The sequence below is a fragment of the Macrobrachium rosenbergii genome, chromosome 13, assembly GCF_040412425.1.
Source record: "Macrobrachium rosenbergii isolate ZJJX-2024 chromosome 13, ASM4041242v1, whole genome shotgun sequence".
Lineage (NCBI taxonomy): Eukaryota > Metazoa > Arthropoda > Malacostraca > Decapoda > Palaemonidae > Macrobrachium > Macrobrachium rosenbergii.
In genome coordinates, this window is record NC_089753.1 from 59,871,909 (window position 1) to 59,898,530 (window position 26,622).

At 41.5% G+C, this 26,622-nt stretch overlaps 1 long non-coding RNA gene across 1 annotated transcript in view; it reads left to right on the forward strand.

Moving 5' to 3' along the window:
- LOC136845362 (uncharacterized) overlaps positions 1-26,622 on the forward strand; it is a 40,261-nt gene that overhangs the window by 10,475 nt on the left and 3,164 nt on the right. The gene's annotated exons all lie outside the window — the stretch shown is intronic.

The following is a 26,622-nucleotide window of genomic DNA, read 5'->3' on the forward strand; positions in this document are numbered from 1 at the left end:
TATATATATATATATATATATATATATATATATATATATATATATATATATATATATATATATATATATATATATATATATATATATATATATATATATATATATATATATATATATATATATATATATATATATATATATATATATATATATATATATATATATATATATATATATATATATATATATATATATATATATATATATATATATATATATATATATATATATATATATATATATATATATATATATATATATATATATATATATATATATATATATATATATATATATATATATATATATATATATATATATATATATATATATATATATATATATATATATATATATATATATATATATATATATAATTTACCTTAATTGGACTGTCTCCAAACCTAGGGGGCCCGAGTTTATAAACAAAAGATGAAAATTATGGGAACTCAGCGTAGAACTTCCTGGATTTGAGTAATAAATGGAAGGTCACCATTTGGAATTACAATTCTTTGACAATTTAAAAAGGTTTTATTTACAGAAAATGGGGCCAATATGCAAGACCCAGAAGAATGTAAAATGCAAGCCCATTAAAACACAAATTACATACGGTAGAGCAATAATGCAGTACTGGGCAAATGAGCACTGTCAATAGGAGGGGCCAAAAGTATAGCAATCCCCGTTGTAACAATAACTCTGTTCTGTTAAAATTACATTGTCTTCACAGATGGTAATTCATTTGAAGGGGGAACTCCAGGGTAATGGAGCAATTAATTAAGATGATTCTCTTGTAGCAACAGGATTTCCGCTTTCAGGCTGCGATCAGGAATGGTTGCGAAATTTGTATGGCAGTCAAAAACTAGCAGGACATAGATTTGCAGCTGGGCAGATGATGGCTCCCTGTACGAGAGTTCCATGGTTAGTACCACACGAAAGAGAAATGAACTCTCCCTGTAAAAGTATTACACAAAGACGTGTTCTTAAATTCTAAACATTACATAGCCCAGGTGATAAATATGAGAAATCACTTAATCACAGTCTTGGAATCGTGGTGGATTGGGCTCTTGAAACAAGGAACACGTGTTCGCCATCACACAAAGGGGGAAGCCTCAAACACTTATATCACTTAAACTAATTTGCCCTTAAGTTGCACTGGGGAAGGGATATTGGGATGCTTATCACTGAATCGTTTTACGTTGATTCAAGGCAAGTCATGGAGCGAGTTATGGGCTGCTCGAAGTAGGATGACTTAACAAAGGGAAAGACTTTTGCGGAGAAAAGAAATGAAGTTTGAAGGAATGGAAAAATCAAAGGGATTTTCTGGGAAGGACTGGCTTACTGACTACTTGCGATTCACGAACGTGATCTACAGTTGTTGGCACCAAAACATGATGGACTCAGCCGTTCATCGAAGTAGATTTCACCCAGCGGAGAGTGGAAGGGACGCGGACATGCGTCTTGGATTGGATCTCGGAGGCCTCTGCTCCCATCTCCGAGAATGGCTTGGGCTTGGGGCTTGTTTGTCGAAATGTAGGCCTACTGCAACCTGCAAAAGTCATACAGCCAGCAAGGGGAGTGGAGGGAAAGGATCCTTAAGATTAAGTAATTAGAGGTTAAGGTCCTACCTGTCGGACAGCCACACTGTCCCTTAAGTTTGCAATACCTAACCACTCACCCTGAAAAGGGGGTCTACATTGCTTATCCCAGATGAGCTAAGTGGGGGAGTCAATTCCTTCGTTGGTGAAGACTGGCTTTAACTGCTTTTCTCTGGTTCAAAATACGCTTGCTTCTACTTCGCCTGCCATGTTTCCCTGTCCCCATTGTCAAATGAAAGGAGAAACTGCATTACAAGAATAAGGATGCATTGGCGGCTAAATGAGGGAGGGATAAATCCGTGAAAGGTACCCCCTTTGGAAAGGCCTTCACACCCTATCGGGTGTGAGGGTCTTAGCTAATTCCTCCTGACTGGCAGCCAGTGACCCTACATAAATTGTGCTTTGGGCACTGCAACAGCTAAAGGGGCCTACCTAACTGCAAGAGGGGTTCTGAATTGGCTAACTTCACATATACAACGGCCCTAACCTAGCTAAGGATATAGACACTTCTGCTAACTGTCTCTGACGACAGAAGTCTACGCCTAGGCAAATGCACATGGTAAACACCTAACCTAACCTACTATCCTACGACTCTGCCACTGAACGAGCTGGCACTAACGAATGGCACGCAATGAATTATAATCGGCACAACACTTTACAATAAACACGCAACAAATGGAAACATGAATAACCTGAAGGGTAAATCACAATGTATGATTAAGTAATGTATCAGTTTGAGTCTGGAGTGGGTTGGAAGGAAGGTTAGTTAGGAAAGGGTTAGTGGTACAAAGGCCGTGGTTAATGGTTAATACTACTGGATCAGAGGTCACACAGCCTACCTCCTCTGGGCAGGTGCCAGGATCACTCTGAGATGGAAGCGGCACTATGCTAACGGGCATGAGTGCCAAGAAGAGTTTATGGCTCTGTTTTGCTAAGTGGATTTCTTCCGCCCCATCTTCCTCTTCTTCGGGGGCCTCCAGGGTCTGGTTAGGCCATTCCTAGGGGGCAGTGAAGGTACTGACTCTGAAGAACAGCCAGGAGTGCTGTTGGAAGCAGAATCAGGGGCAGCCTCAGGGGCTACGGGCTGGTCTCCTACTTCGGCTGCTGCGACAACCGTCGTGGGAAGAGAAACAGCGTCTGCGTCCTGGCCGGACAGTTCTTCGTCGACCAGAAAAGAGGCAGTGTCCAGGCCTGCCAGAGGGTCATCCTCAGCAAGCGGAAGAGTGTGGGAAGAAGAAACGTCAGGGGTCGGAGGCTTGCACTGACCGATGATCATGGTTGTGAGGTTGGGTGGATCTCCCGTAGGAGGATCCGGGTCAGGTTCTGGATCCGGCACTGGCACTAACTCAGGGCCAGGCACGGGAGGTACACTTGGCAGGGAGCTTCCAGCCGAGGTAGGCAGAGTTTGACACTGACCAGTGCTCGCAAGTGGCACTGGCAGCGAATTGACGTCAGACAAAGCTGAAGGGGGACCCAGGGGAGCAAGACCCCTTGGTGACCCTGGCGTGATTTGGGACAGCAATTCCTGTCTCGATGAGATGGCAAGGCCTCTTGGTTCTGTGGAAATGGCCACTGCGGCTAGCTTGCTGTGGCACTTGGACCATCTTTCCGAGTGCCCTCTTATGTTGCAGGTCCTGCAGCTGTAATTGGCGAGATCCCTTTGTGAGGAGGGAGTAATTCTTTGGTGGCTGTTCGGTCGCGAGATCTGCGGACTAGACCTGGAATGCATTCTCGGTGTATTGCGTACTGTCGCCTTGGGCGAGTGGAAGGTTTGGCTGACGGTGGCACAGCTGTCACAGAGGCTGTGTCCCAATCAGAAGAGGTTACTAAGGACGCGCTGGCGGAAGCAGTCAGGCAACAAAGTGGTTGGGGGGGCGGGGGCGCGGGGGGACATCCCCAGAGGATGTCTCGTCCAAGCAGGAACTCCACTCCGTGCCGAATACGCTTGACGATGCCAAGGTGGTGAATTTTGTTGCTCCAAGGGGTGATCACCCCGAGTTCAACTGTGGGGACGGTCAAGGATTGTTCATCCACCCAGGTCACTGTCCATTTGGTTTGCTCATCTACTTTGGCACTGGCTGACACTTGGGCCCAATCTATCAGGCTGATATCTGAACCAGTGTCGGCAGTAGTTGGCAGGTGCACTGGTGGGCTGGAACCATCCAGAGAAACCACTGAGACGGACTGTGTCCAGACCCTCTCAGGGTGAGTTCTCTCTGGCGGCGCAGCTAAGGAGGCTGCTGTGGCACTTATGTTGACGTGCCTGGGAGCGACCACATGTTTTGGGCATGCAGGATACCCAGAGGAAGAGTGTCCCGAAGCTCCATAGTCTCGGCAGGAGTCCCTGGGATAGGTTGATCTCCCGGCAGTGACGGTGAGCTGGGAAGATGGTGTGGAATTAGGAGGAGAGGAAGCTTGATGGTTATTGGTAGGCTGCCAAGGGTTGTTGCCTTGTTGGTTATTGTCCCTGTAGCGGCACTCTGCTTCAGCATGGCCGTGCTTCTTACAGATGGTGCACGGAGGTTTGTTAGACGGTCCGTTCCGTGGGCGATTGAAGCCCAAGAGGTGTCTAGGTGGCACTATTTTGTGTTGCAAGGTGCTGTGGGATGGGTTGTATGTCTCCCAGGCATCAGCTAAGCGGCAGACTTCCTTGAGAGTGGCTGGCTGCTTATCACTAAGATACACAGCCAGAGGCCCAGGCACGCACTAGAAGAGGTCCTCTAGCATGGTCTGGTTGAACAAATCCTCGAAGGTGCTGCACCGCATAGACTCGAACCAGCAGGTCCCAGGTTGTGTCTTATGACAGGCCCATTCTGTCCAGGACCAGCTGACGTTCTTAGCCATACCTCAGAATCGTTGTCTCCACCTCTCGAGTTATTTCATACGCCTTAGTGATGGCCTCACGGACGACAGCCATGTCCCCTTGTTGATCTCTTTCCATTGCTCGGTGGGCGGCCTTAGCCTTCCCGTCCAGGTGCTTGGTGAGCAGCAAGGCCCTCTCAGCCGGGCTGACGTCATAGGTCTCGAAGAGAAATTCGATCTATTCGAGCCATTGTTCCGGCTCATCTTCAGTCCAATTGCCCACAAGGTTATTGACTGTCGACAGGGAGGTATGTAGTGCAGATGGAGTGGACTAGATGCTTGTTGGGCTGCTAAAGCTTCTGTGCTTTCTTTCTTGGCTCTCTCCAACTCGAGCTCCCTGTCCTTGAGGGCTAGCTTGCTTTCCTTGAGGGCTATTCATGCTGTCTCCTCCGTTCTTCTCTTTCTTCTTCTTCTCTGCTCGGCTTCGTGCTGTCTTCTTCACTCTACTCTTTCTTCTCTCTCCTCCGTTCGGCTTCGTGCTGTCGCTGTGCTTCTTCGTACTTTCGCTTCTCAACAGTCTGCTCCCTTACAAACTTTTGAAGGGCCTGGCCTACAAGGCTGTCCTCCTTCCCTATATCCCTGAAATATTGGTGGTCCTCGGTTGACATGTTGCTGATGGGGAAGGGGTACTGAGTAGATTAACTGGGAGGAAAGGGTTTGTGACGATCAAGTGTCCTTTGGATTATTGGCACTTCAGTAAGTGGCACCTTTAAATGACGTGGCACTGTGGGTGAGTGTGCCGTGCAAAGGTCACACTAGGAGAAAACATTCCTGAAGGAAGACTGAGTCCTTATGGGCAGATACACTAGTAAGTGAAATGATCATTCAGGTATATTATCTCTTATGAGCGGAAACACTTAGGACATGGGAGTACTCCTGAAGGCTCTATGGTCCTTGTGGGCAGATGCACTGTTAATGGGGTGTTCCTGAAGGAGCTACGGTCCTTATGGGTGGAAACACTGTGTATATGATAAAAATTTTAATGAGTAATGAATTGAAAATTTTAATGTGAGTTACGCAGAAGAGCATACTTTGTATTTAGCTTTTATGATTCGTGGGTTGTTTTTCAAACTAGTAAGTAAAGTTGTGTCGATCCCGTGTTAAGATGAAAGGATAAGCGAGGAGAAAAAAAAATCTCTCTCTCTTTGGTGAGCATTGTAATGGAACATACTTTTTATGAATTTTAACGTCACTTTACCTTGTGCTTAAGAGAAAATAAATTATGTTTGCGAAGTTACGTTGTTACTTTTCTTCTGCAATGAACTTTGAGTATTTACGTAATTTTTTTACTGTCTCGCTCTCGTCATGATAAGTGATATGGTAGGTAAAGGGTTTCAAATTGTTTCAAAGCTATTCACGGTTTATGTTAGGGCACAGAGGGAGGGAGGTTCGTTCTGTGAACGAACGTTGTGGAACTGCGTCGCTTGTGGAAAACAGCTGATCGGTAATCGTCTTGTGACAGAGAACGGGAAGTGGAATTGGAGAGAAAATACAAACACTCTACTTTCTTCTATAAATTCGGGATTTGAATGAAAAGGTGAATAGTTTAACGTTAAACATCAACAATGTCTTTACTTTAATTTTTAGTGCACTGGGAGGGTGGTTAGATAACTAAATTTGGGGATGTTTTCTTCACTGCTACGACAATGAACTGGCTTGCGCATGCGCCAACTTGAACAGAACGTTTGCTAGCTCATAAATGCCAGATACTGCTACACGGTTTCCTGTAAGCTACTGGTTATCCCAAAATTTATCACTGACCGAGAAATTGTACACGTTCTCTGCCGTAACTAATCTGAAATAGCTCTTAGCTACTTGTTCTCGCTAACACATGCAATAATTCCCTAACTACACACTCCCTAATTCCTATGTGGCAACATCACACTCCCTACAATTAGAAACTTTGCGGGTGGGCAATTTGTGCCTCTCCTCTCTGTTTTGCTAACTTAAAACCTATGCGCTGTCGCTTGCGTTCTGTGTAAATTCTAACAACAGAAGGTGTGTTGCGTTTCTTTAACAGAATATTAATATCACTTTTCTTATTTCCTTACGTATCCTCAATGTTAGAAAACCATGCAAATACCCTTTTTTACCTTAAGTCTCTGCTCCAGTTGCTTCTATGCCTTTGTGAATAATGAAATGATTACAGTAAATTTAAATGCCTGATTATTCCTGGTTCTTCCTAGTCTAGCGTAATAGCGTCGCTAATGTGACTAGATCTTGGTAATAAGTCTCCAATGTTACAAACTGAGTCCTTGGTTGGGGAGAGAATTGGAACTATTTACCTTGGTGGACTGCCTCTGGACCAAGGGGCCCGAGTTTATAAATGAAAGATGAAAATTATGGGAACTTACCGTAGAACTTCCTGGATTTGAGTAATAAGTGGAAGGTCGCCATTTGGAATTAGAATTCTTTGACAATTTAAAAGGGGTTTATTTACAGAAAAAGGGCCCAATATGCAAGACCCAAAAGAATGTAAAATGCAAGCCCATTCAAACACATTAATTACATACGGTAGAGCAATAATGCAGTACTGGGCAAATGAGCTGTAAATAGGAGGGGCCAAAAGTACAGCAATCCCCATTATAACAATGACTCTGTTCTGTTAAAATTACATTAAGTCATCACTGATGGTAATTCATTTGAAGGGGTGAACTCCAGGGTAATGGAATCAATTAGTTAAGATGATTCTCTTGTAGCAACAGGATTTCCTCTTTCAGGCTGCAATCAGGAATGGTTGCGAAATTTGGATGGCAGTCAGAAATTAGTGGGACATAGATTTGCAACTGGGCAGATGATGACTCCCTGTAAGAGAATTCCATGGTTAGTGCCACACGAAAGAGAAATGAACTCTCCCTGTAAAAGTATTACACAAAGACGTGTTCTTAAATTCTAAACGTTACGTAGCCCAGATGATAAATATGAGAAATCACTTAATCACAGTCTTGGAATCGTGGTGGATTGGGCTTTTGAAACAGGGAACACATGTTCGCCATCACACAAAGGGGGAAGCCTCAAACACTATATCACTTAAACTAATTTGCCCTTAAGTTGCACTGGGGAAGGGATATTGGGATACTTATCACTGAATCGTTTTACGTTGGTTCAAGGCAAGTCATGGAGCGATTTATGGGCTGGTCAAAGTAGGATGACTTAACAAAGGGAAAGACTTTTGCGGAGAAAAGAAATGAAGTTTGCAGGAATGGAAAAATCAAGGGATTTCAGGGGAGGGTAGGGGCTGGCTTACTGACTACTTGCGATCCACCAGAACATGATGGACTCAGCCGTTCATCGAAGTAGCTTTCACCCAGTGGAGAGTGGAAGGGATGCAGGACATGCGTCATGGACTGGATCTCGGAGGCCTCTGCTCCCATCTCCAAGAATTGCTTGGGCTTGGGGCTTGATTGTTGAAATGTAGGCCTACTGCGACCTGCAAAAGTCATACAGCCAGCAAGGGGAGTGGAGGGAAAGGATCCTTAAGATTAAGTACTTAGAGGTTAAGGTCCTACCTGTCGGACAGCCACTATGTCCCTTGAGTTCGCAATGCCTAACTACTCCCTCATCACGTAATGGGGGTGAAAAGGGGGTCTACATTGTTTATCCCAGATGAGCTAAGTTGATTCCTACGTTGGTGAAGACTGGCTTTAACTGCTTTTATTTGGTTCAAAATGCGCTTGCTTCTACATCCCCTGCCATGTTTCCCTGTCCCCATAGTCAAATGAAAGGAGAAACTGCATTACAAGAATAAGGATGCACTGGCGGCTAAATGAGGGAGGGATAAATCCATAAAATATCTATATTATGTGTGTGTGTGTGTGCGCTCAAACAGCATTCAGGAGGACGTTTTTTCACACAAGGGAAGTTTTTAGTTTCAATAGATTTTTCGTTGTAGTCATTGCTATTGGGGTGTCAGTTCTTGAGACTTGATTAATTACTGTCTGTCATTTTTTGTACTTTTTTGTAAATAGATTTTTATTAACTTTAGGTTGTAGCAAGCCTAGTCATTTTGGTATCGATGGTCATTGTTCATGTGCCACCATTTCATGGTTCTAGATGAATTGAACAGTTGCTCCGTTTTCCTCCTCAGAACTGCTGACATTTTTTCAGAGAATTTTTGGTAAAAGATGTGAGTAATGCATTGAATTATGAGGTTCTATTTAAATTTTAGACTGGCAGATGCATGCTATCGCCAGCATTTGCTACATCCCATATTCGTACCATACCCATATCTGTATCTTACCCATACCCACATCTGTACCATACCCATATCCATACCCATACCCATATCTGTAACATACCAGTATATGACATTCCTGTCATATACTAAGAACTGACCTTATCTTGGTGTAGGTGCAGGAACAGCTGAAGTTGTGTTTTAAACCAATGCTGATGCCATTGGCAGTTCCAGACCATTACCAGTAGTGCCTGTTGTTCTAGAATTACCCAGAGTCCATTTCGAAACGAAAATGACAAGCTCAGCTGAAAATCTTTTATTGTATACTGTTGGGTCCCTTAATATTACATACTGTTGGGTCACTTAATGCTGAAAATTTGTGGACAGTTATTAAAGTATTCTTAAAACGTCCTAACAACTCCAGGATCCTGTGAAGCCGTCTTCAGCTCCTAAATGGATTCCTGTCAGTTCCGCTTCCCTTCAGGGCAGAAATCCAGAATGTCTTCGGAATCATTTCTTCCACCTCCAGAAGAAATACCCATTGGATTATAATGTCTTCTTAAATCTTAAGGGCCCCATAGACAATACAACTGGCAGGTCAGTTTCCATTCTAACTCCGGTATCCATGTTGCCCATAAATGTTCGGATTCACTTCGGTTTGCCGAAATGTGGTAGAGTGAAGACATGTCCACTCTCAGTGATGAAGCTATAGGCTGTGCCCTTGCAGCAGAAATTGGAAAACCCCAGCAAAAAAGGATTACTTGGAATAAACTATGGTTGAAGAAGAGAAATGAATTGTCTCATGAGTGTTTATTTAATGAATTGAAACTTTTACCCTGGTGACTGGTTTAATTACCCAAGAATGGATGAGCAGACCAAAATGGAATTAATATGTATGGTCTCCCTTCTTATAGAAATAAAAAAAAAACACACTTGCTTGAAACAACCAACATCACTATATGAGAGGTTGCTGGCCACACTTCGCCTCAGTGCCACAAGTCGTTCCTTTGGGGCATTTAATCCCAGAGACGTAAAGCAATTATTCAAGTTATGCAACACGACTTTACAAAGGTAAAAAGTAACTGCGCTGCAAACACAGCATCCTGCATAGTCAGTATACAGCATGTCTATGATCCATTAAAGAAGAACAGGCCCTTAAACTTAGCATTTAGTAGCCAAGTAAGAGTACATTTTTCAGATCTTTTTTACACAGAATTTTTACTTTATACAAGGAAAATTGAAATATTATTGAAAGTAGCACAAGCTTTTATTTTTTGTATGGAAAATAGCAATGTAACTTAAACAACAGTACTAATACAAATATATATATATATATATATATATATATATATATATATATATATATATATATATATATATAATATATATATTCTTAAGAATTTATTCCTCCCTTGCCCGGCAGCCAGTGATTAATTTATTTAGGGAATCATTTTCACCTTTCATTTGATTGTATGGCCAAGAAAACATTGCGGGCAAGGTAGACGCAAGCGTGTTTTGAACTAGGAAAAAGCAGTTACCACCTGGTTTCACCAATGTAGGGATAGCCTCCCACCTCAGCTGACCTGGGGTGAACAGTAAGTGACCCCCTCACCCCATCACGCGACATGGGAGCCATTAATCCGTTAAGGGCGTGGGGATGTAACCAGCCTGTGAGAAAGATAGGAACTTAACCTCTAAGTACTTAATCTTAAGACCTTTTTTTTTTCTTGACTCTTTTGCTGGCTGATGGCTCTACAGATTGACTTGGGCTGAGACTTTGAACCAAACAACAGTGGGATACATGCTCTGTTTCCCGGGAAGCAGCACTCCTCAGATAGGTCTTGGCTGAACCACATGTTTGGCGCCTCTTCCTACGCTGGCGAACACTAACTCTGGTACACGGCCGCGTCGTACGTTTAGCGCACACATTTACAGGCCCAGGTACGTCTTCTGCAAGTAGTCAGTAAGCCAACCCTTCCCCTCCCTCTGAAATTCCTTGATTTTTCCATTCCTCCAAACCTCATTTTCTTCCTCATAAAAAAGCAGTCCCCTTGTTAAGTCATCCTACTTCAAGCAACCCGTGAATCACCCCATGACTTGCTTTGAAATCAACCTAATATGATTCAGTGATAAGTATTCAAAATTCCCTCCATAGTGTAAACTAAGGGCAAATTAGTTTAAGTGATATAAGTGATTAATTCCTCCCTAGGGGGAGATTGTTTGTGTTTATATAATAGCAAGGGAGGTTTCCTTTCTCTTTTGTGTTTGTACTAACTCCTGACCTCTCTTACAGGAGCCAACCTATCCTGTCCAGTCTGCAAATCTATGCCCCACTAGTTCTGACAGCCATCCAACTCTGTAACCATTCCTGGTCCCAGCATGATCGCAGGAATCCATTGCCCACACAGAAACCTTCTTGATTAACTGATTGCTATTACCCTGGAGCTCACCCCTTCCAATGTATTATGGTGTGTGAATGGATGCATTTTAACACAAAAGGGTCATTTGTTATAACGGGGATTGTTGTATCTGTGGCCCCTCATATTTACATTGCTGATTTGCAAATTACTGCATTATTGATCTATCGTATGTAAATTGTCTGTAAACTGTTACATTTTTTGGGTCTCACATATTTGCCCCATTCTCTGTAAATGAACCCCTTTTAATTGTAAAAGAATTCTAATTCCAAATGGCGACGTTCATTATTTACATAAATCCAGGAAGATTCTAAGGTGAGTTTCCAGTAGTTCTCCTTTTATTCATAAACTGGGACCCCCTTGGTACGAAGGCAGTCTATAATAATAAATTGTTCCGATTTCTCCCTGCACTGAGGACCCAGTTTATGACTGGAGACCGTTGCCAAGAATCCTATGGAATAGCCAAGTAGCATCGCTAAAAGAGCTAATAAATAGGAAGAGACGAACCAGGAATAAATCAAGTATTTAAATTTGATCATTCATTTAAATTAAATAATTTTATTATTCACAAAAGGCGTAGAAGCAGCTGGAGCAGAGAATTAAGGTAAAAGGGTATTATCATTGTCTTCTCAAAATTTCCAAAGTGCAGGAGCGAAGTGTGGTTGCCATATGAATGAACATAGGAATTAGGAAGTGCGTAGTTAGCGAACTGTTGCATGTGTTATCGAGAACAAGTAGCCAAGAGTTTATTCAAGAATAGTTACGGCTGAGAAAAGCGTATGATTTCTCGATCAGTGATAAACTTTGGGATAATTCAGTAGCCTACAAGAAACCGTATAGCGTCTCTGGCATTCGGACATCGAGCCAGCGAGCTAGCGTTCTGTCGGGTTGGTGCATGCGCGGAACATTCCATGGTCATAGCAGAAAAACATTTCAAGCATAGTTATTTAAACACCCTCCCTGTGTATTAAAAGTAAAGTAAAGACATTGCTGATGTTTAAAGTAAAGACATTGCTGATGTTTAAAGTTAGTTAAGTTGAGTTTGCATTCGAACCCCGAATTTATCGAAGAAAGTAGTTTTTTTTTTTCTGTTCCCTCCAATTTCACTTGCCATGCTCTGTCACGACAAAAGCGAGCGAGCGACCGATCAGCTGTCCCCAAAGCGACTCAGTTCCATATCTTTCGTTCACTGAATGAATTTTCATCCTTTTTCCCCTAACGTAAACCGTGAAAGACGTGAGTATCTTTGAAACAATTTGCAACCCTTGACCCACCATGTCACTTGTCATGGCGAGAGCGAGACAGTAAGGAAAATTACGTAAATATTAAAGGTTCATTGTAGAAGAGAAGTAACTTAACGTAATTTCGCATATCTAATTTATTTGCTCATGAGGATAAAGTAAAGTGACTTTAAAATTCATAACGAATATGTTCCAGTACACCCGGCTCTCAGAGAGAGAGAGGTTTGTTTTTATTTTTTCATTTCGCTTTTCTACGAGTTTGGGAAAAAACAGCCCACAAATCATAAAAGCTAAATACAAAGAATTTTCTTTACTGTAACTCACTTTTAAAAACTTTAAGAGCCAGGACTCATCACTCATTTATCATATACACAGTGTGTGAAATTTATAAGCACTCGTGTTCAGCGAATAATCTCACATACCTACTTTCCTTTTCGTGCTTCATCCCAGATCAGTTCTCGTATGCTATAGAGCTCATGGACATCTATCTAATTGCACGTTGTTCAACTGTAGTGTACGAGTTGGGTATATCTTATTCTAGACTTGCGTATACTGCAAGTGCTAAACTGCATATTGACTGCACTCCGCTTATACTGCAAGTGCTAAACTGCATATTGAGTGCACTCCCCATATCCTACCTGTCCTCATGTCAGGCAGCAATCTCTAGTTCTTATAACTAGCCACCCACTCATATCACGCCTCAGTTCTATTTCTCACAGTGCCACTAACCAGCTCCCAATCACTCAAGTACTTACCTTTCTTCTTTCCCTTTCCTTTTCTCCCTTACTTCTGCCAGAGTCTCTCATTTACCTCTTACTCCTTACTTACCTTCTGCCCCAGGCAGAGTACCATTCCCCTTCAGTGCCATTTCATGCACTGACATTTTGCATTGCGCTATGGAGCGCACCGGCACCACAGTGCCACTCAACCAAAATAATCTTTCGTAAGCCATTGCACCTGTACTTAAGAAGCAGAGTGCCATACAACCAGTGTTTCTGCCCAGAAGGACCTTAGCTCCATCAGGAACACCCCATTAACAGTGCATCCACCCATAAGGACCATAAAGCCTTCAGGAGCCCTACCATGTTTTAAGTGTTTCCGCCCATAAGGACTCTGACTTCCCTCAGGAATGCTCCCCTAGTGTGACCTTTGCACAACACACACACCCACAGTGCCACCTCATTAAAAGCTGCCACTCACTGAAGTGCCAATAATTTAAGACACTTCCTCATCGTCACAAACCCTTTCCTCCAGGAACGCCCAGTAATCCACGTAGCAGCCCTTCCCCATCAGCAACATGTCAACCGAAGAGCACAAGTATTTCCGGGATATAGGAAAGGAGGATGTCCTCGTAGGCCAGGCCCTTCAAAAGTTTGTAAGGGAGCAAATTGCCGAAAAGAGAAAGTACGAAGAACAGGGCAAGAAGCTGAGCAGAGGAGAGAAGAAGAAGAACGAGAAGAAGCCGAGCAAAGGAGAGAAGAAGAAGAACGAGAAGAGCAGAGGAGACAGCGAAAGTGAAGAAGAAGAAACAAGGAGACAGCACGAGTTAGTCCTCATGGACAGGGAGCTCGAGTTGGAGAGAGTCAAGAAGGAAAGCGCAGAAGCTTTAGCAGCCCAACAAGCATCTAGCCCCACCCCATCGGCACTAAATACCTCCCTATTGGCAAATGGACTGAAGATGAGCTGGAACAATAGCTCGAAGAGATCGAATTCCTCTTCAAGACCTATGATGTAGGCCCTGCTGAGAGGGTGTTATTGCTCACCAAGCACCTGGACGGGAAGGCTAAAGCTGCCCACAGAGCATTGGAAAGAGATCAAGGAGGAGACATGGCTGCCGTCCTTGAAGCCATCACCAAGGCGTATAAGATAACTCCTGAGAGGTGGAGACAATGATTCCGAGGTATGGCTAAGAACGTCGGGTGGTCCTGGACAAAATGGGCCTGTCACAAGACTCAGGCTGGGACCCGCTGGTTCGAATCTATGCAGTGCCACACCTTTGAAGATTTGTTCAACCAGACCATGCTGGAGGACCTCTTCCAGTGTGTGCCTGGGCCTCTGGCTGTTTTTCTTAGTGACAAGCAACCAGCCACTCTCAAGGAAGCCTGCTGCTTAGCGGATGCCTGGGAGACATACAATCCATCCCACAGCACCTTGCAACGCCGAACAGTGCCACCCAGACAGCTCTCGGGCTCCAATCGCCCACAGAACGGGCCACCAAATAAACCTCCGTGCACCATCTGTAAGAAGTACGGCCATGCTGAAGCAGAGTGCTGCTACAGGGCAAATAACCCTCAGGGCAACAACCCTTGGCAGCCTACCAATAACCGTCCCTCTTCCTCTCCTAATTCTGCACCATCTTCCCAGCACACCGTCATTGCCGGGGGATCATCCTATCCCAGGGACCCCTGCTCAGACTTTGGAGCTTCAGGGCACTCTTCCTCTGGGTATCCTCCATGCCCAAAACGTGGTCGCACCCAGGCACGTCAACCTAATAAGTGCCACAACCTCCTTGGCTGAGCCGCCAGAGAGAGCTCACCCTGAGAGGGTCTGGACACAGTCTGTCTCAGTGGCTTCTCTGGATGGTTCTAGCCCACCAGTGCACCTGCCAACTACTGCCGACACGGGCTCAGATATTAGCCTAATAGATCAAGTGCCAGCCAGTGCCAAGGTAGATGAGCACACGAAGTGAACAGTGACCTGGGTGGACGAACAATCCTTGACCGTCCCCACAGTCGAACTCGGGGTGATCACCCTTGAGCAACAAAATTCACCACCTTGGCGTCATCAAGCGTATTCGGCACGGAGTGGAGTTCCTGCTTGAACAAGACGCCTCTGGCGATGTCCCACCCCACGCCACTCTGTTGCCTGACTGCCTCCGCCAGCGCGTCCACAGTAACCTCTTCTGATTGGGACACAGACTGTTTGACAGCTGTGCCACCATCAGCCGAACCTTCCTTTCGCCCAAGAGTTACATTACGCAACCCACAATGAACTCATTCCAGGCCTAGTCCGCAGAACTTGCGACCGGACGGCCACCAAAAAACTCCTCTCATCACGCAGGGACATCAACTACCGCTGCAGGATCTGCAACATAAGAGGGCACTCTGAAATATGGTCCAAGTGCCACAGCAAGCTAGCTGCAGCGGCCGTTTTCACAGATCCAAGAGGCCTTGCCATCTCATTGAGACAGGAATTGCTGTCCCAAATCAAGCCAGGGACACTGAGGGGTCTTTCTCCCCTGGGTCCCCTTCAGCTTTGTCTGACATTAATTCGCTGCCAGTGCCACTTGCGAGCACTGGTCAGTGCCAAGCTCTGCCTATCTCGGCTGGAAGCTCCATGCCGATCTTACTCCCCATGCCTGGCCCTGAGTTAGTGCCAGTGCCGGATCCAGAACCTGACCCGGATCCTCCTACGGGAGATCCACCCAACCTCACAACCATGATCATCGCCTAGTGTGAGCCTCTGACCCCTGACGTTTTTTTTCCCCGTACTCTTCCGCCTGCCGAGGATGACCCTCTGCCAGGCCTGGACATTACCTCTTTCTGGTTGACGAGGAACTGTCCAGCCAGGATGCAGACGCTGGTTCTATTCCCACGATGGTTATCGCAGCAGCCGCGTAGGAGACTAGCCCATAGCCACTGAGACTGCCCCTGATCCTGCTCCTGACGGCACTCCTGGCTGTTCTTCAGAGTCAGTATCCTCATCGCCGCCTAGGAATGGCCTAGCCAGACCTTGGAGGCCCCAAGGAGAAGGGGTGGAAGAGATCCACTTAGCAAGTCAGAGCCGTAAGCTCTTCTTGGCACTTGTGCCCCGTTGGCACCGTGCTGCTCCCATCTCAGAGTGAGCCTGGCACCTGCCCAGAGGAGGTAGGCTGTGTGACCTCTGATCCAGTAGTATTAACAACTAATCACTTAGGCAATTGTACCGCTAACCTTTTCTAACTAACCTCCTTCAAACCCACTCCACCCCCTCAAATTGGGACCACCTTGACGTGGTGAGGGGGCTCTCGAACCTAGGGATCTATTTTCCCTAAGTTTGATCCCAAGTGTCCCACATATATAAAATACCCTTGAGGAATAATTTCGTGGATATTTCCACTTTTTCAAAATTACCAAAATTAATAAATAGGAAAACATATGGCATGGAGTGAAGTTGAATCTGAAGCTAAATAGTGGGAACTGTGGTAGAACCATCATCTACCTGATAATGTTCGGACCTGGTTTTTCAGGCGGAACTATTCTGTGGAGCTGGACCACGGATTCAGGGGCCCTGGTTCTAGGAATAGGACTCTCGGCTTTCTGTCCGGTTAGCCCATATTGTGATTAGGATGGGGATGACTGTATTATTACAATACACTCAATCCTAGCAAGTGGGTTTTGCTTACACTTGGGCCATACTAATCATGATGTGCCATCCCCTTTGGGGTAGGGTAGGGACGCGACATTTGGGAGTCAGTTCCCACTTGTGCCATTAGTGGAACATCCAACTTCATAAAAGCCAATGATATCTTTTCAAGATTTATTAATTTTTTTTTTTTTTTTTTTTTTTTTTTTTTTTTTTAATATATCTTTTATGCAAAGTAGTCTTGAGGATATTAGTACCCTGGACCCCATGATGGTAAAATTCTGGCACAGTCGATGACTAATGGAATGTCACTCCCGAATCTCCTTAACATAGATAGAAATGCTACAACGGAACATCCTGTTCCAAGTAAAATATCAATCACTAAAGACTCGAAGAGTCTAGAAAGTCAAAAAGAAAAAGAAACAAATAATAACAAATCGGTAAACTCCAGTATTGTAACACTGGAACCATACATTAAGGACAATAACTCTAAAATAGAAACAAGTAATCCCCTAAAACCCCATCAACACAAAACAGCTCATCACCGATGAATGTGAAAAAATTAAAAGAAATAACTATCGACTAAATCAACACTAGTTCATTTTGAACATATTTTGGACCAGAAAATTGGTTCAGATTTTTAATATTAAAAGCAGAAAAACAGATCTCACCAGCCATTTTAGAGAACAGATTATTAAATATACACCCCACACAAGACATGGAATGTAGACATATCAAAAACAATGAATGGCTAATACAAACAACAACCAAAGCCCAATCAACAACTTTTCTACAAATAACCAACATAAATGAAATAAAAGTAACAGTAACCAGCCATGAAACACTTAATTATACACAAGGCACAGTAATGCTCCCAGACAATGATGAAAAAGAGCTACCATCAAAACAAATCTTAATTGACTCCTTAAACTAAGATACAATAACATACATGACTTGGAATTATATGCTGTCCCAAGTAGAAGGGATGCAAATAAACATATTAAAATAGTAAAAATAAAATTTACAAACCGGGAACTACCACGAAAAATAAAAATTCTGGGACTGAATAGAGGTTCGCCCCTTTGTCCCTAAACCTCTCCAATGCTCTAACTGTCAAAAATATGGCCATTCAACCAAAAGATGTAGAAATAATGCTATATGCGCTGTATGTTCTGAAAACCACACAACAAATTGGAAATGCAAAACCTTCAAATGTGTAAATTGCAAATTAAATCATCATGCTAAATCTAAAGACTGTATATTTTATCAATATTATACAGAATTACAAATGGTAATGGACAGAACTGGTATGCCCGTTAACGAAGCCAAACTCGAACTGAAGGTGAGAGGAATCAATGACCCAGCAAAACTCCATTCATATTCAAATATTGTAACAACTCATAATAAACATAAAGAATCTCAACACAGAATAGATGTGACACACCTCTCCCCTCCTCTACTATTCATAAAAGCCCAAGAGTACAGTTGCAACAGGCCTCCCCAGTAACAAGCGAAGTTAATCGTTCAGAAACGAATTCCAATGATATGGAAAAAATCAACAGAGGTTAATAATCCAGATCTGGAAACTCATAATGCATTAACATCATCCACAGAAAACTTAATTGACAAAAATAACCATAATAAAAAAAGGAAAGTAATTGATAGAACTCCCCTAAGGGAAAAAACCTAACATTCCATTCATAGATCGATCTAGCAAAATCCCAGTCTCACCCATTAATCAGAAACAGATTACATCAACTGCATCACAAGTGGAAATCCATAGTGTTCCACAATCCAAGACAAATATAAATAACGATTCCCCAAATATGGATAAATCAACTAACTCTTCTGCACTCTCATCACCGAAATCAATGCAGAAACTTTCAGTTAAACATCCCACTGAAGAACCAAAAACCCATAAAATTAATCAAATTACAACCACATCAAATCAACCCTTAACAAGACCAAAGAATAGTAATAATAATAAACCTAAAAATTCAAATCAAAGTTTTGTACCAGCACATCGGAGATCCAGTATGCCTATACCAGAAATTCCTAACAAAAATATTACAACATCCAGTAGTGGGAGCATAGATGGGACCCAGAGATTAGAACCATTCCTTCAACACTGGAACATGATTTATCTTGCGGATGTCAAGAGTGTTTTATCATTACGTACAATCGTTTACCTAACAAAAATGAAAATATAACCCGAAATTTCATAAATAACTTTACTAGGTTCCGAAAATGCCCTTTAACATTCCATCAAGATGGCGAACTATGCTCAGAATCCTTAAAACTAAAGAAAAACATGATCAAAACTCAAATAGATTTCCTAATAAGGAAATATGAAGAAGAACCGATCAGTGTATCAAATATTCATCAATCAAACCTAGCTGCAAAGAAACCACAAAGCAGCACAAACTCCCTTAAAATGTTACGGGATGTAGCTAAATCATCAGTTAACTTACAAAATCTAACGCCAATCCCACCAAACAATGACCAATAAAATAATTCAGTGGAACATGAATGGATTTTCTACTCGGCTTCGGCTAGGTGAAATCCAGAGAATACTAAAGGAGCATAAACCTGTTTGCATATGTCTACAGCATATTGGTACAACTCCTAAGGACTTTAGAAACTATAAATTAGCTTGCCACTCACCAATAGTGGATGGCAAGCTAGGAACAGCTATATATGTTCATAACGATTCAACTTATGAACCCCTAAATATTACATCACTGTCATATCAAATAACTGCAATCAAATTGCATATGCCAGACAATCAAATTATCTCTATAATAAATCTATATAATCAGCCAAATTTTAACTCAAACTTTAGTGATTTACCACAAATAGTAAATAATGTAAATGGCCCCCTACTAATAGTAGGCGACTTTAATGCCCATAACCCATTGTGGGACAGCGCACATGCTAGTAACTTGGCCGGCTCAAACATTGAGAATTGCATAAATGTTCAGAATTTACATTGCCTGAATGAAAGTGATTCACCAACGTACTTCTCAAAAACTCATTTAACCTCTTCAATAGATATTTCATTATGCTCACTGGAATTAGTTGAGAGACTGGAATGGAATGTCCTAGACGACTCATATACTAGTGATCACTTTCCAATTGTTTTGAATTATTTGAACAACCAAAAACAATAATTTCCCATAAAATATAATTTGCTGAAAGCTAACTGGGATAAATACAATTTACAAACTTAGAAATATCCCTCCCTTCCCATTAAATCAAAACAATAATGTCACAAATGATTTCTTTTCCAGTTTTGTAATCAGTGCTGCAGATAAATGCATCCCCAAAACTTCTTCAACCCCTAATATATCCCCGTTCCATGGTGGTCTAATAATTTATCTCTCTTAAATCGAACCAAACACACACTGGCACGTAATTTGAGTAGACTAAAGTCCAGATTAAACGCCCTTAATAAAGGCCCTTGTAATATAAACAAACTAAACAAGATAATAGTTATAAGTATAACTATTGATCACATTAAACCACTTTTCAATAAATATAATGCAAAATTTCGAAAAACAATAATATTCGAAAAAGCTCAGCCGTGGAAAAATTATATATCAGGAGTTGTCACCAAATACTTCAATAAAGGAAATATGGCACAAAATTTGTAAAATCAATGGTAATAAGACCACCTAGAAGCCCAATACTATATAATGGCAAACTAAATCATAACCTACAAGATATTTCAAATATATTAGCCAAACATAGAAGATATTAGTGCTCATTCTAACTCAGATGAGCACTTCAAAAGAATTAGAACACAAAAAATGAATCAGACACTTAATTTTGAAACTGATGAGGACCTTGATTATAATCAAGAATTCAATACGAATGAACTTAATTTTGCCCTAAAATCATGTCGATCATCAGCTCCGGGTCATATGATTTCCTTTGAAATGATTCAGAATTTAGCCACACTAGCTAAAGAATTCTTGTTAAAATTATATAATAACATATGGCTAACGCATGTCTTCCCAACTAAGTGGAGACATGCAATAATCATACCCATCAGTAAACCAGGAAAAGACCCTAGCAACCCCACTAATTATAGGCCAATATCTCTAACAAGTTGCTTGTGCAAACTGTTGGAGAAAATGGTTAGTTTGAGATTAACAAGTGTCATAACAAAACACTCAATTTTATCACCTACCCAATCTGGATCAATAGCTGGTAGATCTACACTAGACCCGTTAACTCAAATAGAAGATCATATTAAAAAAGGATTTGAAAAGAAAAAGCTGACAGTGGCTATTTTCTTTGATATAGAAAAAGCATATGATACCACATGGAGATACAATATTATGCAGAAACTCCACAGGTCCAATATTCGAGGTCACCTTCCAATATTTATCAATAATTTTCTAACAAATCGTACATTTCAAGTACGCATAGAAAATACATATTCAAATTGCTACGTACAAGAGGAGGGTATCCCCAAGGCAGTGTTTTGAGCTGCATGTTATTTGCCCTGGCAATAGATGACATTACTATGAACCTGCCTGAGGGTGTACAAAATAGTTTGTATGTGGATGATTTTGTAATTTATTATTCAAGTTATTCTTTGAGACATGCTCAAAGAATACTTAATATAGCAACAAAAAATATAACCACTTGGACCAATTCCGTAGGGTTCAAGTTGTTGGTAAATAAAACAAATGGCATTGTCTTCTACAAAGACAAAAGATGGTTGAAACAACAAACCATTAAGTTATATCTTTATAATGAAGAGATAAACATGTGCAATAGTGTTAAATATTTGGGTATAATTTTTGACCAACATTTAAATTGGAAAGATCATGTCAAATATATCAAAGCCAAAGGATCTAAAGCCCTTACTTTATTAAAGAAAATCTCACACACCAAATGGGGTGCAGGACGAGATACAATGTTAATGTTATACAATGCAACAGTACTATCAGTTATAAATTATAGCTGTCCAATTTATTCAACTGCCTCAGAAACAACTTTAAAATCTCTAGATGCTTTACATCACGAGGCTCATCTCCAACTGTCTCTATCCTAGCAGAGGCAGGCCAGCTGCCTCTAAAATATTACAGAGATCTAATTACTTTAAGAAGAGGCTTATCCCTTCAAGCAGGCACATCTCCTGCATCAAATAAATTTCTCAATCAAAATACAAATAATAACCCAAATCAAATCTCATTTACTAAAAAAACTAATCATCTATTGAATTTACATAACATGATACCCAAATTTACCCAAGAAATAAATCCGGTCACACCATGGACACTAAAAAGGCAAAACTATGCACATATTTATCATATCTTTCAAAGAAATATATGTCCAACACAGAAATGTACCATCAACATGCCATGGAACACATAAGACGGAAGGGTAATCCCTTGATAATCTACACAGATGGATCCAAAAATGAAGGTGGAGTGGGCTCATCAGCCTATTCAAGTGATAAAACTATCCAAATGGGCCTTCCTCTAATATCATCAGTATTTACAGCAGAATTAACAGCCATACAATTGGCTCTCAAGATTATAACAAAAAAGGAATTCCTTCAGCACTCATATTGAGCGACTCAAGAAGTGCAATTGAAGCAATAGGATCATTTAAATCAAATAATCACCTTGTCCAAAATATACAACGGGAAATACATCAGTTAATTACAAACGGCCTTCAAATTCAAATTTGTTGGATCCCAGCCCATGTAGGCATTGAGGGTAATGAGAAAGCAGATAAAGCTGCAAAATTGGCTTGTACAATCCCCAACTACTATGAAAGCACCCATATCAGACTGGCTAGCATCAGTTAAACCCTTAATTTATAGGGATTGGCAAAATGATTGGACAAATATACCCCCACAAAACAAATTAAGAACGAAGTTAAAAAATGGCATTCTTCTACCCAAAAGCAAAGAATCAATGAGGTTATTTTAACTAGACTCAGAATAGGACACTCCAGACTCACACATGGTCATCTGATGTCAACTCCGCACACAAACCCAATAACTTGTGAAAGATGTAACATCCCAGTAACAATCAAACACATCTTGATTGACTGTCCCAGATGGCATCATGAAAGAAAGACTTATTTACAAAATAAATCAATAAAGGATATTCTAGCAGAAGGTAATAACTTTTCAATTAATAATATCATTCTCTTCCTAAACAAAATTAAATTGATAAATAAAATATAATCTTCCCCCCCCTTTTTTTTTTTTTTTTTCTCGATTGTTTTTTTTCTAATCCCCCCCTTTTTTTATTATTTATTTATTTAGTTAACTACTTAATTTTTTTATGTACTCTTTCCCCCATTCTTTTCCCAGCCCGAGAAGAACCCTAAAAGAGTTCAGAGGTCTGGTTAAACAAATCATTTATAACTAACTAACCAAACCCACTCCAGACTCAAACTGATACATTACTTAATTGTATACTGTGATTTACCCTTCAGGTTATTCATGTTCCAGTTTGTTGTGTGTTAATCATAAAGCGTTGTGCCAATTATAATTCATTGTGCGCCATTCGCCAGTGCCAGCTTGTTCAGTGCCAGTTGTAGGATTGTAGGTTAGGTTAGGTGTTTACTATGTGCAGTTGCCTAGGCATAGATTTCTCCTGTCATCAGAGACAGTTAGCAGAAGTGTGTATACCCTTAGATAGGTTAGGCCTGTAAATTAGCCAATTCAGAACCACTCTTAGCAGTTAGGTAGGCCCCTTTAGCTGTTGCAGTGCAAAAGCACGATTTATGTAGGGTCACTAGCTGCCCAGTTGGGAGGAATTAGCCAAGACCTTCACGCCCGAAAGGGTGTGAAGGCCTTTCCAAAGGTGGGGACCTCTTGAGAATTTACTCCTCGTCCGGCAGCCAGTGATTAATTTATTTAGGGAATCATTTCCACCTTTCATTTGATTGTAGGGTCAGGAAAACATGGCGGGCGAAGTAGAACCAAGCGTATTTGAACTAGGGAAAAGCGGTTAGCGCCTCTTTTCCCACCTCAGCTGACCTGGGTGAACAATAAGTGATCCCCCTCACCCCCATCACGCGATATGGGAACCGCTAATCCGTTAAGGGCATGGGGACGTAGCCAGGCTGTGAGAGAGATAGGAACTTAACCTCTAAGTACTTAGGTAGACCTTTATTTTCCTCACTCTTTTGTTGGCTGTATGACCCTTTGCAGATCGACTTGGGCTGAGACTTTGACCCAAACAACAGTGGGATATGCGCTATGTTTCCCAGGAAGCAGCACTCCTCAGATAGGTCTTGGCTGAACACGTTTGGCGCTTCTTCCTACGCTGGCAAACACTAACTCCGGTACACGGCCGCGTCGTACATGTTTAGTGCACACATTTACAGGCCCAGGTACGTCTTCCGCAAGTAGTCAGTAAGCCAGCCCTTTCCCTCCCCCTGAAATTCCTTGATTTTTCCATTCCTCCAAACCTCATTTTCTTCCTCATAAAAAAGCAGTCCCTTTAAGTCAAGTCATCCTACTTCAAGCAGGCCATGAATCGCCCCATGACTTGCTTTGAAATCAACCTAATATGATTCAGTGATAAGTATTGAAATATTCCCTCCATAGTGTAAACTAGGGCAAATTAGTTTAAGTGATATAAGTGATTAATTCCTCCCTAGGGGGAGATTGTTTGTGTTTATTTAATAGCAAGGGAGGTTTCCTTTCTCTTTCGTGTTTGTACTAACTCCTGACCTCTCTTACAGGAGCCAACCTATCCTGTCCAGTCCACAAATCTATGCCCCACTAGTTCTGACTGCCATCCAACTTTGTAACCATTCCTGGTCGCAGCCTGATCGCAAGAATCCATTGCCCACACAGAAACCATCTTGATTAACTGATTGCCATTACCCTGGAGCTCACCCCTTCCATTGTATTGTGGTGTGTGAATGGATGCATTTTAACGTAATAGGGTCATTTGTTATAATGGGGATTGTTATATCTGTGGTCCCTCATATTTGCATTGCTAATTTGCAAGTTACTGCATTATTGATCTATCGTATGTAAATTGTGTCTGTAAACTGTTACATTTTTTGGGTCTTGCATATTTGCCCCATTCTCTGTAAATAGACCCCTTTTAATTGAAAAAAATTCTAATTCAAATGGCGACGTTCATTATTTACGTAAATCCAGGAAGATTCTAAAGTGAGATTCCAGTAGTTCTCCTTTTATTCATAAACTGGGACCCCCCTTGGTACAAAGGTAGTCTATAATAATAAATTGTTCCAATTTCCCCCTACACCGAGGACCCAGTTTATGACTATTGTTTTGCATCCTTCTCTTGTGATTTTCCAACTAATGTATCATAAGCCTCAATTTGCTTTTCTACGACATTCAGTAAACTCCTCCCAGAACTCGTATGCCGATGCAACTGCCATGCTTCCCTTCCAGTGTCTAGTTGAAACTGAAGTAAATCTTGAGATGACGCCATAGACGTGGAGGTTTCGGGCCACCTGAACTGAAACAGAAGCCATGAACCTGGCAACGACAGGTTACTAGCTGGTCGGAGAGGCCAATGGACTCCGCCCACTTTTGGTGGGAGGAGAACACCATAGACATTGAGGTTTACTTCCCATTTAGATGACCTGGTCCAGTAAGCGTATCGTCTATGGGGCCCTTTAAAGACCAGTTGTATAACAGTAGTATTTACTGTGATCCTCATAATGCAGGTGGTTCATAGTTACCACTTGAGAATAATTAAACACTTCATAAATTCTGAAGGTGAAGCAAGTTATATTTTAATCTGAAAAACCTGTACATTACTTTTATATAAAAAAATTGTCCTTACAAATCTATGAATATTTTGTTAATAGTATTCAATTGCAACACATTTCATTATAAAACATGGAAAAGGGAGGAGGGAAGGGGGAGGGGACATTAGAGGAATGGGAAAAGGGGAGGGGGAAGGGGGAGAGGAGGGGGTGGGAGGGAAGGGACACACAGGAAAGAAAAGCAGCCAAGGAAATTAATATAATAGATGGGGAGGGGAGGGAGACACGCAGAAAGGCAGCCAAGGAGATTAGTATAATAGATTATCATTTAGCTTGAATTCGTTGCTCGGTGATACCTTGGGAACGTAACTTTTGAGCTTAGTGAAGTTTCATATCACTGATTGCTTTATTTAAAGGCAATTCTTAATCCCAAGCAGTGTCATTCACTTTGTTTAAATATACTACACATGGATAGTTCCTAAACTTTTTTGGTTTCTAATCAATTAACCCATTATACAGTAAGAAGTCCTAATCCCTTCTTGAAATGACGTGTAGTTTCATTTCACAATGACAGTTCATTATTCTTCCTCTGAGTGGCATTTAGTTTTCTATCACAGAATCAGTTATACAGTGGCATTTCCTAATCCTTTGAAATTTCATATAGTTTACATGTAATATCAAGTGCATTTTACAGTGGTAATTCCTCAGCCTTCTAAGGAAAGAATGTTGCTACATACTCAAAAACATCATCAGTGATGACTGTTCCATTCTTTCTGTAAAGTAGCTTTGGAAATCTGTGTACCTTTGTTTTCCCTCCCTTGGTCAGTCTAACCTCACTGTTTGGGGTTCAGCCCCATGCTTTTTCGTAGCCCTTTTCTTTGACCACGAAAGAGCTACATAACCGATTTTAGTGAAACAGTCCTTATGCCTCTGCAGGAATATATTGCAACTTCTGCATACTACTGTACCATGCCATACTGTAGGTCTCGGAAGATTTTTCAGCAGGTGATCAATGCATTTCTTCGAATACATTTGTTGAGGTGTGCTATATAGCATTCATGTAGATATTGTGTTTGTTTTTGGCACAGGGATCACTTATTTGTTTTTCAGTTTTAAAGTGTAACCTGGTTATAGTTTTAGTTTCTCTTGCAAATACCAATGAATATAGTAGTACTAGGATTTTTTGGGGAGGATGGTGACTTTATCAATTTTGATTATTGTAATTGCTATGACATGATCTGGCCCGAAACCGTCACCGTAAG